At 45.9% G+C, this 11,363-nt stretch overlaps 1 long non-coding RNA gene across 1 annotated transcript; it reads right to left on the minus strand.

Moving 5' to 3' along the window:
• Positions 1-218: 218 nt before the first annotated feature.
• LOC114621974 lies at positions 219-2,139 on the minus strand. The gene is made up of 3 exons (XR_003711509.1): positions 1,979-2,139; positions 583-726; positions 219-376 (listed from the first exon to the last, which is right to left on the minus strand). It is a non-coding gene; the product is annotated as an uncharacterized LOC114621974 (long non-coding RNA).
• Between the last annotated feature and the right edge of the window lie 9,224 nt (positions 2,140-11,363).

Below are 11,363 nucleotides of genomic sequence, written 5' to 3' on the forward strand. Positions count from 1 at the left end.
GTTCTTCTTGTCTCAGGGCAATGCAGAGGAGCAAGCTACAGGCTGCCCTAAACTGTGGTCTCCGGGGGTTGGTAGAAGCCCACAGCTACTTTCTCTGAGAAGGAACAACAAGAATAGGTAGTTTGTGACTGCTTTATCACCTATGTATTTAATTTTTATTATTTAGTGAGAATCTCTAAAAAGTTTTTTTTCCATTCCTTTCCTTTCCTTCTTCCTCCTCCTCCTCTTCTTCCTTCTCCTCCTCTTCTTTCTTCTTCTCCTTCTAATTAAAGCTCAGTCCACCTTTGCTATCGTTCCTCAGAAACTCCTGAAGTTAAAGGAAGGGCAGCCCGGTTTCTAGACCTTTGTCTCAGCCTTGCAATCACCTCTAGGCATTCTGGATAAGTAGAAAAAAAAAAGCATGAGGCAGGGCAAGCAGGAACTGCTGCACCGATTTTTTTTCTCAGACTTTCCTCATCAGGGAATTAGGACAACAGTGACTTAACAACAAGGGTTTGGTCTCAATAAACTTATTAATGTCACTTGAAAACATAGTAAGTTGAAAATTCACTGCACACAGTTAACCTATAAAAGCAACCTCACCTAGCAACCAGGTCACAGTAGAGTCTTCTTTGCTCTTGTCAGGTCTTGGCTGATGGGAACTGAGGCTTCCTGCCCCACCCAACACTCAGGGCAGCCATTCAAATGTCAAGATATGGTGTCTCCTGAATGGACTTTGCCTTCCTGCTACAGTAAAATTAAAAAAAAAAAGCCAAATCATTAAAATTCAGAAGCCTGTGTAGTCATCAATTTCTATTAATTAAAATTGAAAACTCAGCCCCACACGAAGATAATTGTAGAGCATGGGAACCAAAGGGACAACAGGGTTCATTCAGTCCCCCTCCCCCACTTCTCACAAGGTAGAGACAGACAGGAAGATATTCGGAGCTCAAACAGCAAAAGGCTTGGTGGAATCCTGCACCTATTTCTTCTAGAGGACAGAGACACAGTTTAAGGTCCTTTTAAAAAGCCACCATTTTCCAGGTGGTTCTTTAGCAGCGGGACAGCAAACCTAAGGATGGGCAGAGGAGTGAGGAAAGCAGTTTGAAGTGACAGGCACAAAAAAGAGAGGGGCATGAGGAGGTCCCCTGAGCTGGTTTAGATTAATTCCTCTCTAAGCAAATCCTCACAGACAGGAAATGGCATAAAATATTTATGTATGAATGAATATATTGAGTTGCCCATGCCTTCTTAAAATGTCGTAATGTATGGATGCAGTTATATATCTTAATTGCTAATTCAATAAACATTATTAGCATCTACTAGACTAAACCCGTAGGGATTAGAGTAAAAGTGGAGGATATAAATATTTATAACGAGAAGGGCAAACATTCGCTGACAGTTATGCTTGATATGGCTGGACAAGCTTGGCTTATTTACCCCGAACAGTAAGTAAGGTTCTTTCCCCACTTTATAGGTGAGGAAACGGAGACTCAGGGAGTGACAGAACCTGCCTGTGGTGGCGGAGCTGGAAGGTCCCAGAGCAGATGGGCGGCAGAGCTGAGAGTCTGACTCGGGCTAGTGGGGTCCCTAACCATTAGGCTCAAGAGGGTTATGTGAGACCTCTTCCCCACGGAATGGAATAGGTGAACGCATCTGATCAAACATCACTCGCGTCAGGTCAAGACTCTCAATGAGGGGAAGAAAAAAATGAGGTGTGGTCTTCAAGTGGAAGAATGGAAAAGAAGGATCCGCGGGGAAGGAACTCACAGGCAGGGGTGAGGAACGCAGGTGAGAGGAGTGTGGGAACGTACACCTTAGAAACGGTGAGGCGGGGCTTAGCAGCCGCAAGCAACAAGTGCTAAGAAATGATACTAGGGTCAGACTGCTCACATCCCAAGGGAAGCGGTGCATCTTTAGTTCAGTGTAAGAGGTACATGTCTTGATGTAATGACGATGGAGCAAGATCTGGAGATGACAAGGTCACTAGTGGCCTTACCGGAGCTCCTCGTCATGCAAGCAAGCAGCCACCGGCTGGATGTCTAGTCTTTGGGTAATGATTACGGAGCTGTCAAGAACCACGGAAGCTACAGATGACAGTGCCAAAATGATTCATCTTCCTTTCCCATTCCCTTGGGTTTTAGTTACTCTGGAATTTGGAGATCAGCAATAGACTACAACCAGGAGGTCTGTAAGAAAGGGGAGGCATGACCAAGGAGAGGCTGGCTCCTAAAGGAAGCGTTTCTGTCCAACGTTCAGCCTAGTGATTCTGCCTTCAGATAGCTACGTGCTTGTTTAGCTAAGTCATAGATTTCATGCTAAGGACCAGAAACTAGGCTAAACCACAGACGCCAGCCAGCTGCAAGACCCCAATGCCTCTGGTAATGGCTGTTCATCTTTTCTAGTTTGCAGCCTGGGTTTTGTCTCTTTCCCACTTCCTGCCCCTAGATCCTCTCTAGCCTCCTGCTTCCTTTCCTCTGTCCCTGAGGGTTCCGAATGCCATTCCTCCTACGTTGGAAGCACAGCTCCCCCTTGTGATCATTGACCACTTACCTTGGAATCTCTCAGAGAACTGGACAAAGAAAAAAAAATCTCTGGTTCTATCTCAAAGAAAAGACTCCCAGCCTTGTCCTACCAACTGAACAACCCCAAAACCATTAGCTCCACTGAGTCTGTTTTATTTCCTAAAGTTTAAGATCCACTGTCCTGGGAATGGAGATCCCGGTGGCTTTCAGCTATCTATATTTTTTCTGTCTCCATTAAACCTTCTTTGGAGAGCGAAGAAGGCCCAGTTTCAGCATTGGACCTGTCTCCACTCTTTTTCCGTTTACGTCTCTGATGTGTTTCCTTTACCAAGGGTCAGTTTCTGAGCATGGAAATGGCGTCCCCAGCTCCCAGAGTCCAGGGGACACTTAACAGATGCTGCGAAATGAGTGACTTATTATTAGAGGGTCCCCTTCCCTTCTTTCTTTTTTTCCTCTTGACTTCTCTACTGCCCCAACCCCAACCCCAGCACTGAGCATAAAACACAGGTTTTAGAAAGTGGTTAATGTTTAAAGGGAGCCAGTCAGGCTAGGCAGGGCACGGACAGGTTGCTCAACTGACAAACAAATCCACCTGCTTTGTTGCTCCCTAAACTAACAGGAAGCAGCCAGAAGATGGTCACTCACCCGGCAGGGGCTCACACCACCTGGCAAGCCACCTACAGGGCAACAGCATGGTGTGCTGCAATAAGGAGAGGCTATAAATAGACTTTTCTAAGAAGCTGGACGGGCCTGATGCAGAGGCCTGACTTGTTGCCCTTCAAACGAATAGGGAACGCTTCTAGAAGGACACTATAGAGTGTAAGCCTCCGAGTTCATCTGCTTTCCTATTTTGTACCTGCACCTGAGAGTCTCCTAGCTTAATGACACTGGAGACAATAACAGAGATCCCTAGGAAGGTCTTCATGAGGGGACCTTCGTTCCTATTGCCCCATACTTGTCTAGTGTCTTACTCTTTATGCATGACCTTCTTTAGTGTTCAAGACTGAGGTCCTTCTCGCCTTGTCCACAAGACTAATTCTCCTACTCCTTCATTTGTTCATCTTTCCCCTCTTTAGATTCTTTGAATGCATCTCCTTTGTTTATAATTATGGTCTGCATTTTAAGCACACACACTGGTTATTTATGGATTAAATACACGCGCGTCTATCAGTTTCTATGAAATACTAGAAAAGCTTACTTTTCATAGCTAATCTTCGATAAGCAAACATGAAGAGGAGTTGTATTTTCCTCCCTGCCCACCATCAGATCATTTTGAAGACCCTGTAGTGGATATCACTGAGCAGAGTACCTGATCACTCTGCTGGGCTCTCAAAGCCTTCTGAGATCGGTTCCAAGTCACGTATTCATTCACTCGTTCATCATTTTTAAGTGGCTACTGTACTCAGGCCCTGGCATAGGCTCTGGAGCTAACAGAAAGGGTGCCCAACCTCTATTGCTCAGGAGCTCAGACTGTTGGAAGAGAGAAACACATAAAATAACTCCTGGGGAGTTCATATGTTTTGTTACAGAAGCTCGGACACCCCCCTTAAAGGGAGAAGAGAGAAATAACTGCTCGTAAGAGTCAGGAGAGGCCTCACAGGGGATTATTTGTACTGTGTTGAAAGAAGAGTGGGGGTTTGCTCTGTTATGAAACCGAGAGAGGCCCTTCTAGCACAGGGAATTCAAAGGCACAAAGGTGAAGGAGGAGACAAAGGAGGAGGAGAGGGGAGACGGAGGGGAAGGGAGGAGGGAGAAGTATACTGAGAAGGTATAAGCAGGTTACTAGACAGGCGGGGCATGCAATACAGTGACACAGACAAGGACTGGAACAAAAAGCTGAGGCCGGATGGTGCAGAGCCTTATCTACAGTGTCATTAAATTCAGCTTTCATTCCAAAGTTAGTGGTGTGTCATGGATTTGTCAAACTCTGCTCTTTCCTAAGTGGCTTTTAGCCTGTATCTCCATAGTTCCCGGGAAGGAAGGCTCTGCCATCGATTTTCTCTCTTAGTACTTTTATTAAGGAAGTGATGTCTGTGCAGTGTTCCCACAGAAGGCACTCATCTCTGAGGCTCATTAACCCACCGCGTTCCTTTTCTGAGACACTTTACCACAGAAATGCTCTTCTAGGGCTTCTGCTCCCAGAATCGACCATTAGGCGATGTGTAATGGTTGCTAGGCGTGAACCTTGCAACCTTTTCATGTCTAAGGTACTCTTTCTCAGGAGGGAAAATAACGCAGACGGTTCCTTCTCTGGTTGGTACTTTTTCTTGTTTTGCTTGGGAGGGCCACCAAATCCCTTAAGCCGTCTAGGCTTCTTCCTTGTGACCAGGGTCAGGCATTTCCAAGATCCTTCCTCCATGTTGGAGGCGTGGCTTGTATTGAGGCACTAACCCTTTCCTCTGCTGTGCTCTGCCCCGCCGGGTGCTGAGACTGCTAGGCTGAGCTCCGGGGCTTATCCTTACATGCTAAGATGAAATAAAGTGAAAAACACCATGAACCAGAGAGAAAACGTATCAAAATAGAAATGACAGCACTCGTCATCTGGGCTGGGAATGACTGTCACAGACGACGAAACGAGGAGACAAAGGGGGCTCTGGAAGCATGTGACCTCCGGGACAGCTGACACTCTGTGCGAGAGGAGGCTGCAATAAAACAGGAACAGGAACTGAACAGGAAATGAATGTGCCAGGCTCAGCCCTGGTGTTGAAAGGCACACATCCTCCCTGGTTCCCATCATCATCTCTGTCCAAAGAAGACAGGAGCTCATTTGCCGCCTCAGAACCTTGTGCCACGAAGCTGCATTATTGCACTGTACTTCAGTGCTTGGAAGATACGAGGTATCCAGTAGATACTGCCTCGTGTGTATGTGTGTGTGTGTGTGTGTGTGTGTGTGTGAGAGAGAGAGAGAGAGAGAGAGAGAGAGAGAGAGAGACACCGGGCTGCTTTCATTATTCTAGTCCAGATGAGAATCACTAAACCATTGGTTCTCTGGAAATGCTCAGAAGGGGAATGAAATAAGCATTTTTTGTTATTTTCCATACTCAGCCAGAGCTTCTGTGGCTCTTCTGATATCTTATAACAAGGAACGAGGCTAGGAAGGAAGAGACACACATAGTGAAGAAGGGACCTGACTTGACATAAGAAACAGAGGGAGCCATTCCCTACGTAACCATGAGTGTTGGCTTTGGGAGTAAGTGTGTTCGACAGAGCTCTGGTGGAACAGAACTTACAGCATTAATTTATGTAACAGAGGGAAGTTATTAGGTTGGCTTATTAAGACATGGGCTAGGTAGTTCAATGATGGCTGCCTGAAAGCTGGAGAGGAAAAAAACCTCTGCCTCAGGAAGCTGGGAGTCTCATCAGGGTGACCCGAAGACAGGTGTGTAGATACATTTTCTTGGATGCTAATTGATGTAGGGAGGTCCCGTTGTATGGTACCAAATATATGCCTGGCTATTTAAGGAAGTTAACTGAACAGGGTGCACACCTTTTATCCCCGAACTTGGGAAGCAGAGGCAGGCAGAACTCTGAGTTTGAGGCTAGCCTGGTCTACAAAGAAAGTTCCAAGACAGTCAGGGATGCACAGAGAAACTCTCTCTTGAAAAACCACACAACATAACAACAATGACAACAACGAAAGTAAGGTATCTGAATGTGAGCCAAGGATTACGTCAGTAAGCAGCACTCTTCCATGACTCCTGTTTCAGCTCCTGCTTGAGTTTCTGCCTTGACTTCCCTGAGTGACAGGCTGGGATCGGGAAGTATAAGCTGAGCTAAAAACCTTTCCTCCTCAAGTTGCTTCTGGCCTCAGTGCTTATCACAGAAGCAGAAAGCAAACTAGAAGACGCTGCTGAGAACTTCATCTGTACTGTGAGGTGATTCCAGGCTTGACTGACAGATGCTCTGGTCTATTCTGTGATGTGCTGAGAGATAGAGTGGTTTCTGGAATAAAGTGGCTGTCATGGTCTGGACATGAGGCATGCCCCAGTCGGAGGATCATGTCATTAGGAAGTGACTGGATCATGAAGTGTCTGATCTCTTCATAGGACTCATCCATCCATGGATTCATAATTTGATGGTGTCTGATGGGAGCAGGGTCTAGTTGGAGGAAGTGGGTCACTGAGGAAAGTGCCCTTAGAAGTTAACACCCTGTTTCTACTGCTTTCCTGACTTTCTCTGCGTCCCGGCCATCATCAAGTGAGCATCAGTTGAGCATTAGGTGAAACTGGATGCTCTGCTTCACCATGGGCCCCAGGAACCACAGGCTGCAACCTCTGAAGGTGTGAGCCCAGAGAGCCAACTTACTCATTGTCGTTGTTTCTCTCTGGTATTTGCCAAAGAGATGAAAACCTACCACTGTGCCACATGAATGGAGGTTCAGATAATTTCACAAGTGTGGACCAAAAGTCATAAAGTCTTCAGAACACATACATTTGTGGTTATATATGCTTCATATGTTATTTATGTAGATTTAGAGATGTTTTTCTTTTAACCATTCGTGCTAATTTTGGCTTCTCCCTGTTACTTGCCTTTAACAAGGCTTGGGAGACTATGGCCTGTGTGTCAAGCCCTGCCTATGGGTTTCTGTGCCATCTATGAGGTTGACAATAACTGTCAGGGTTTCCAGGAATATACAATAATAGTAATAGTAAAAATAATAATAATAATAATAATAATCACACACAAAAAAGAACATTCAACAGAGTCCTGATTGTGGTTTCTGAACTCAACAGTATTCTCTACTTGTCCCTTTTCATAAACGCTTGCCAACTTTTTCCCTGAGGGATGCCCTCCTGTGAACTATTTGCTCTCCTTACTTGTACAGCCACCCTGGGAGGTGGGGCACTGGTTATCATGCCCATAGCCAAAGTGAGGCAACAGAAGACCAGAACAGTTATATAACTACTCCGAGGTCATGTACATGCTGGCGAGTTTGGGAATGGGTCAGGGACTCCTAGTTGGGCCTCTTATCAGTAGGTGGCAGAGGGAGTGGCTGACCAAAGTGACTGTCCCAGCTCTTTTGTACAGGATAGAAGAGGTTGAACTGTATCCAAGCTGATTGAAGGGCATTGGGTCTATCCACCCTTTCTCAGCAAGCAGCTCATTGCGGGGTGAAATCTCATGAAGAATATTTGGAAACACTAGAAATGTTTAACTAGCCTTATTATAGACTTGGGCAAGCTGGGTAACAAAAGTTCATATTGCCCAGCAGACACTGTGTCTCAACTCCCCCAGAGTGACCTTCCTTACAGGGTGGCCTGGAAGGCTGTGAAACTGGCTTCTACCAAGTGGCCTTCGTGGTCCTTCCTTTCTCTGCTCTTACCCCTTCCCTTCTCCTCCACACAGGCGTGCTAGGCAAACAGCGGCTGGAGTGAATGAATACTCACATTATCCACTGCCTGAGCCTGTCAGCAGCTTCCCACTGCAGCCCCCAAGCAGCCAGTGTGGAGTGCTCTGTCCCCAACATAAACAGCTAGCTAGGCTGAGGAGTGGCTTGTTTTCCTTACCAACCCAGGTGAGGTCTGACAGATACTCCCCCCCCCCCAGCCCCCAGGGCTGAACAGGGGCTTTGTACCAGTTAATGCAAATCAGCTTCTGCTTATTAATGTCCTCGGATGCTAACTCAGTGAAGTCCTGAAATCAAGATGTATACAGGGTGGGTTCTGAGTCACTTTTAAAGAAGGAAGAACTGGAGATTCCAAGACTAGGCTGCTGGTCTGCCAGAGAGCATTTAAGAAGCCCTAATGCAAAATCAGGACTCTGAAACAAGGTGACTGTAGACTTTTCAAAGAACCTAGAGTTCTAAGTTCTCCCATCTCTTCCTCATGGGAATCCGTCCTTGCTTCAACAAGATGAATTTCTACTCTTAGAGACAGGTCTTTCTAGCACACAGAGATAGTCAACTGAGTCCTTCTTATGCACGTGGCTCTAGGGGGGAACAAAAGAATGGTGGAGAGAAGGAGCCCAGGTGAGAGCCAGTCTTCAAGTGAAGACTGTCTGCTGAGCCAGCAAGAGCCTGGAGTCCTTGAGGGTCTGCACAAAGGGAGCCCAACAATGTGGAGCATGCAAGTCCTCCCAGCAGCCCGTCTCCTTGGTTCTTCAGATTTGCTCTTTTCCCAGCCAATTAAAGACATGTATGTTGGGCTGGAGAGCTGGCTCAGCGGTTAAGAGCACTGGCTGCTCTTCCAGAGGTCCCGAGTTCAATTCCCAACAACCATATGGTGGCTCATAACCATCTGTAATGGGATCCAATTGTTGGGCGTTCAAGACCTCGCCCTAAGATGGCGCCGGCTGCCCGAGAGCCATGGAGTGAACAAGCCCTTATTTGGCAAGTGAGGCTGCACCCTGAGTGAGGAGGTCTCCCGTGATCTGATGCGGGCCTATGGAGAGATGAGACGTGGCATGCACTGATTGGTCTCACAGGGATATATAAGCCGTGGCGCGGAAGGGAACAGGGTCACTCCTGCTAAGCTGAAGAAGAAGCCTGAGTAAACCGCTTTGAGAAGGAGCCTGAGTGTCGTGTGTTTTGTTCCTGTGGGTCGGGAGAAAGCGCGTGACATCCAATGCCCTCTTCTGGTGTGTCTGAAGAGAGTAATGGTGTACTCATATACGTAAAGCAAACAAATAATAATAAAAAGAGGCATGTATGTTTCTTCTTTCCCTCTCTCCCTCCCTTTTTCCTACCTCTCTTCTTCCTTTCTTCCCTCCATTCTTTCCTTTTTTCTTTAGAAAAGCTTTCATGTAACCCAAATTGACCTCAAGTTCATTGCATAGGCAAGAATATTTCTGAACTTCCAAAGGGGTTAGTGTCTCCATCCTGAATGCCAGGGTTACAAGGCATGTAGCACCATACCCAGTTTATGTGGTTTAGGAATGAACCCCAGGGCTCCCTGCATGGTAGACAAACATACTACTCACCTGTGTGGCCATCCTTTTCTCCATGCCTTCCTGTCTCCACTTCTGTGGCCTTCCTGCTCTTTCCTGACCCAGGAGCCTTTTTGCATGTCCTTGTTCACAATCTACAGGTCATATCTGAAGATCTTTAGCTCTCTTTGTAGGATATGTGTCCTTGTCTTGTGCTTTTTTTAATCCCCCTCTTCTTTGAAGTCTAGTATTTTTGGAGACTTGTCTTCCTTCTATGGAGGACTTTGGGACTCTGAGCCACTATCTGATTTACTGGCAGCCACTAAGCAGTGTCCTAGTCACTGGATTGCATGCCACAAATAGGAACTACTTTAGTACGACCCCATAACTCTTCTAGGTAGGTGTTGGAAAGGCTAGGTAAAGGACAGTTGGGGGACAGAGCCACTCGGTGTTGAAGAGATCTTTTTCAGGCCAGTTACCCCCACCCCCACCCCATTAAAGTTATTCAGGACACCAGGTTGCATCAGACACTGAAATTTCCAAACTTCTTAGCAATCTGCCCATCCAAGGTTTTTGCCAATGCAAACACTCCCATTGAGGGAAGAGAAGAAAGGCGTCTGTCTCTTGCCTTCAAAGTCACCCACCTATAAAGATCAGTCAGGCCTGATAAAGACAATTCTCACGGAGGAGCTCACTGCTTTCGTTCTGAAATCACACTTTTCCATCTTGATCATGTTCTTTGTAGGTGTTTATTATGCTTGCCAGGAGAGACAGCCCGCTGTGCCTGCTCATTTGGCGAATCGCTCCCGACTTAAATCCAGCAAATAGCAACAAAAAGCTGCTTTAATGAGATTTTAAAGTTCAGCTGTGAAAATTGAAAGTTGCCCAACATCAAACCACCCAACCACCTGAGAATATTACTCCAAAATGTTCTTGTCACTCACAGAAATTCTATTTCGGACCAGGCAGTTTACAGTAATGGGCATAGGAGACCGAGGTGTGAGATGTAATGGAGGTTACCCTGGGACAACTGTGGAAGAGTTGAAGACAGAATGTCTGCAAACAGCGGAGTACAGCACCTGGAAAGAAGTGGATGTTAACATCACCCATCCTGTCTCCCCTTCTCCTAGACCTCAGTATTCCTCAGTGTGTAGTTGGACTATGACCGACTCATGTCTCCCAGTGATTAGACAATCCATTCACACGCTAGAAGAAAGCCAAGATAAGAGTGTTCACTAGGCAAGAGTTGTGGTTGGCCCAATTCTCTAGTCTTGTATGTATCGTATGCATTATAGAACAAAGTGTATATTATTATCTCATTATTTCATTTAGTGACTTTCGTTCCCACCTGTCCTGTTAGTAGGAAGTGGAGTGTTGACTTCTCAATGGATGTCATTTTTCATTCAAATGACATTTCTGTTCTTCAGGGATAACCAGTCCAAAGATGGCAAAGACAAAATATAGGAGTAATTGATATTTCACATGGTCAGCCAAGATACCCATGTGTCTGGGTCACAGGGTACTGAAGACAAAAGCTTTATATGATACAGTCCAAGAGTATCTATTCACTCAGTGCCAATGCCCAGAGCAAGCAGAATGCCACTACTGAAGTCATATGCACAGTCTCTACTGTTAGTTCAGTTGGTACCCAGAAGAAAGTCTTTCCTCAAGTTCAGAGACTCTCAAGCCAAGGTTAAAAGTCACCATTCTATCTAGCATGAGGGCAACAGACTAGAGTGACACAGACTAGACTTAAGAAAAATTGACATAAAGTTTTGTTTTTATTGACTGTCCATGCATGAAAGTTCAATGTAAATATGTATATTACTGATTATCTTTGACACGAAGAATAACATATGTTATAATTCAGTTCTTCCCTAATAGGAGTCTGTAAAATTAAGACCCTTCCCTCTGCATTTGGTGTTAGTGCCTTCTCTTACTACGTGGGATCTGAAGCCAGACAGAGGCACTTCACTTTGAGAACTCTGTTGCGTC

This window comes from Grammomys surdaster, unplaced genomic scaffold (assembly GCF_004785775.1).
Source record: "Grammomys surdaster isolate TR1022 unplaced genomic scaffold, NIH_TR_1.0 185, whole genome shotgun sequence".
NCBI lineage: Eukaryota > Metazoa > Chordata > Mammalia > Rodentia > Muridae > Grammomys > Grammomys surdaster.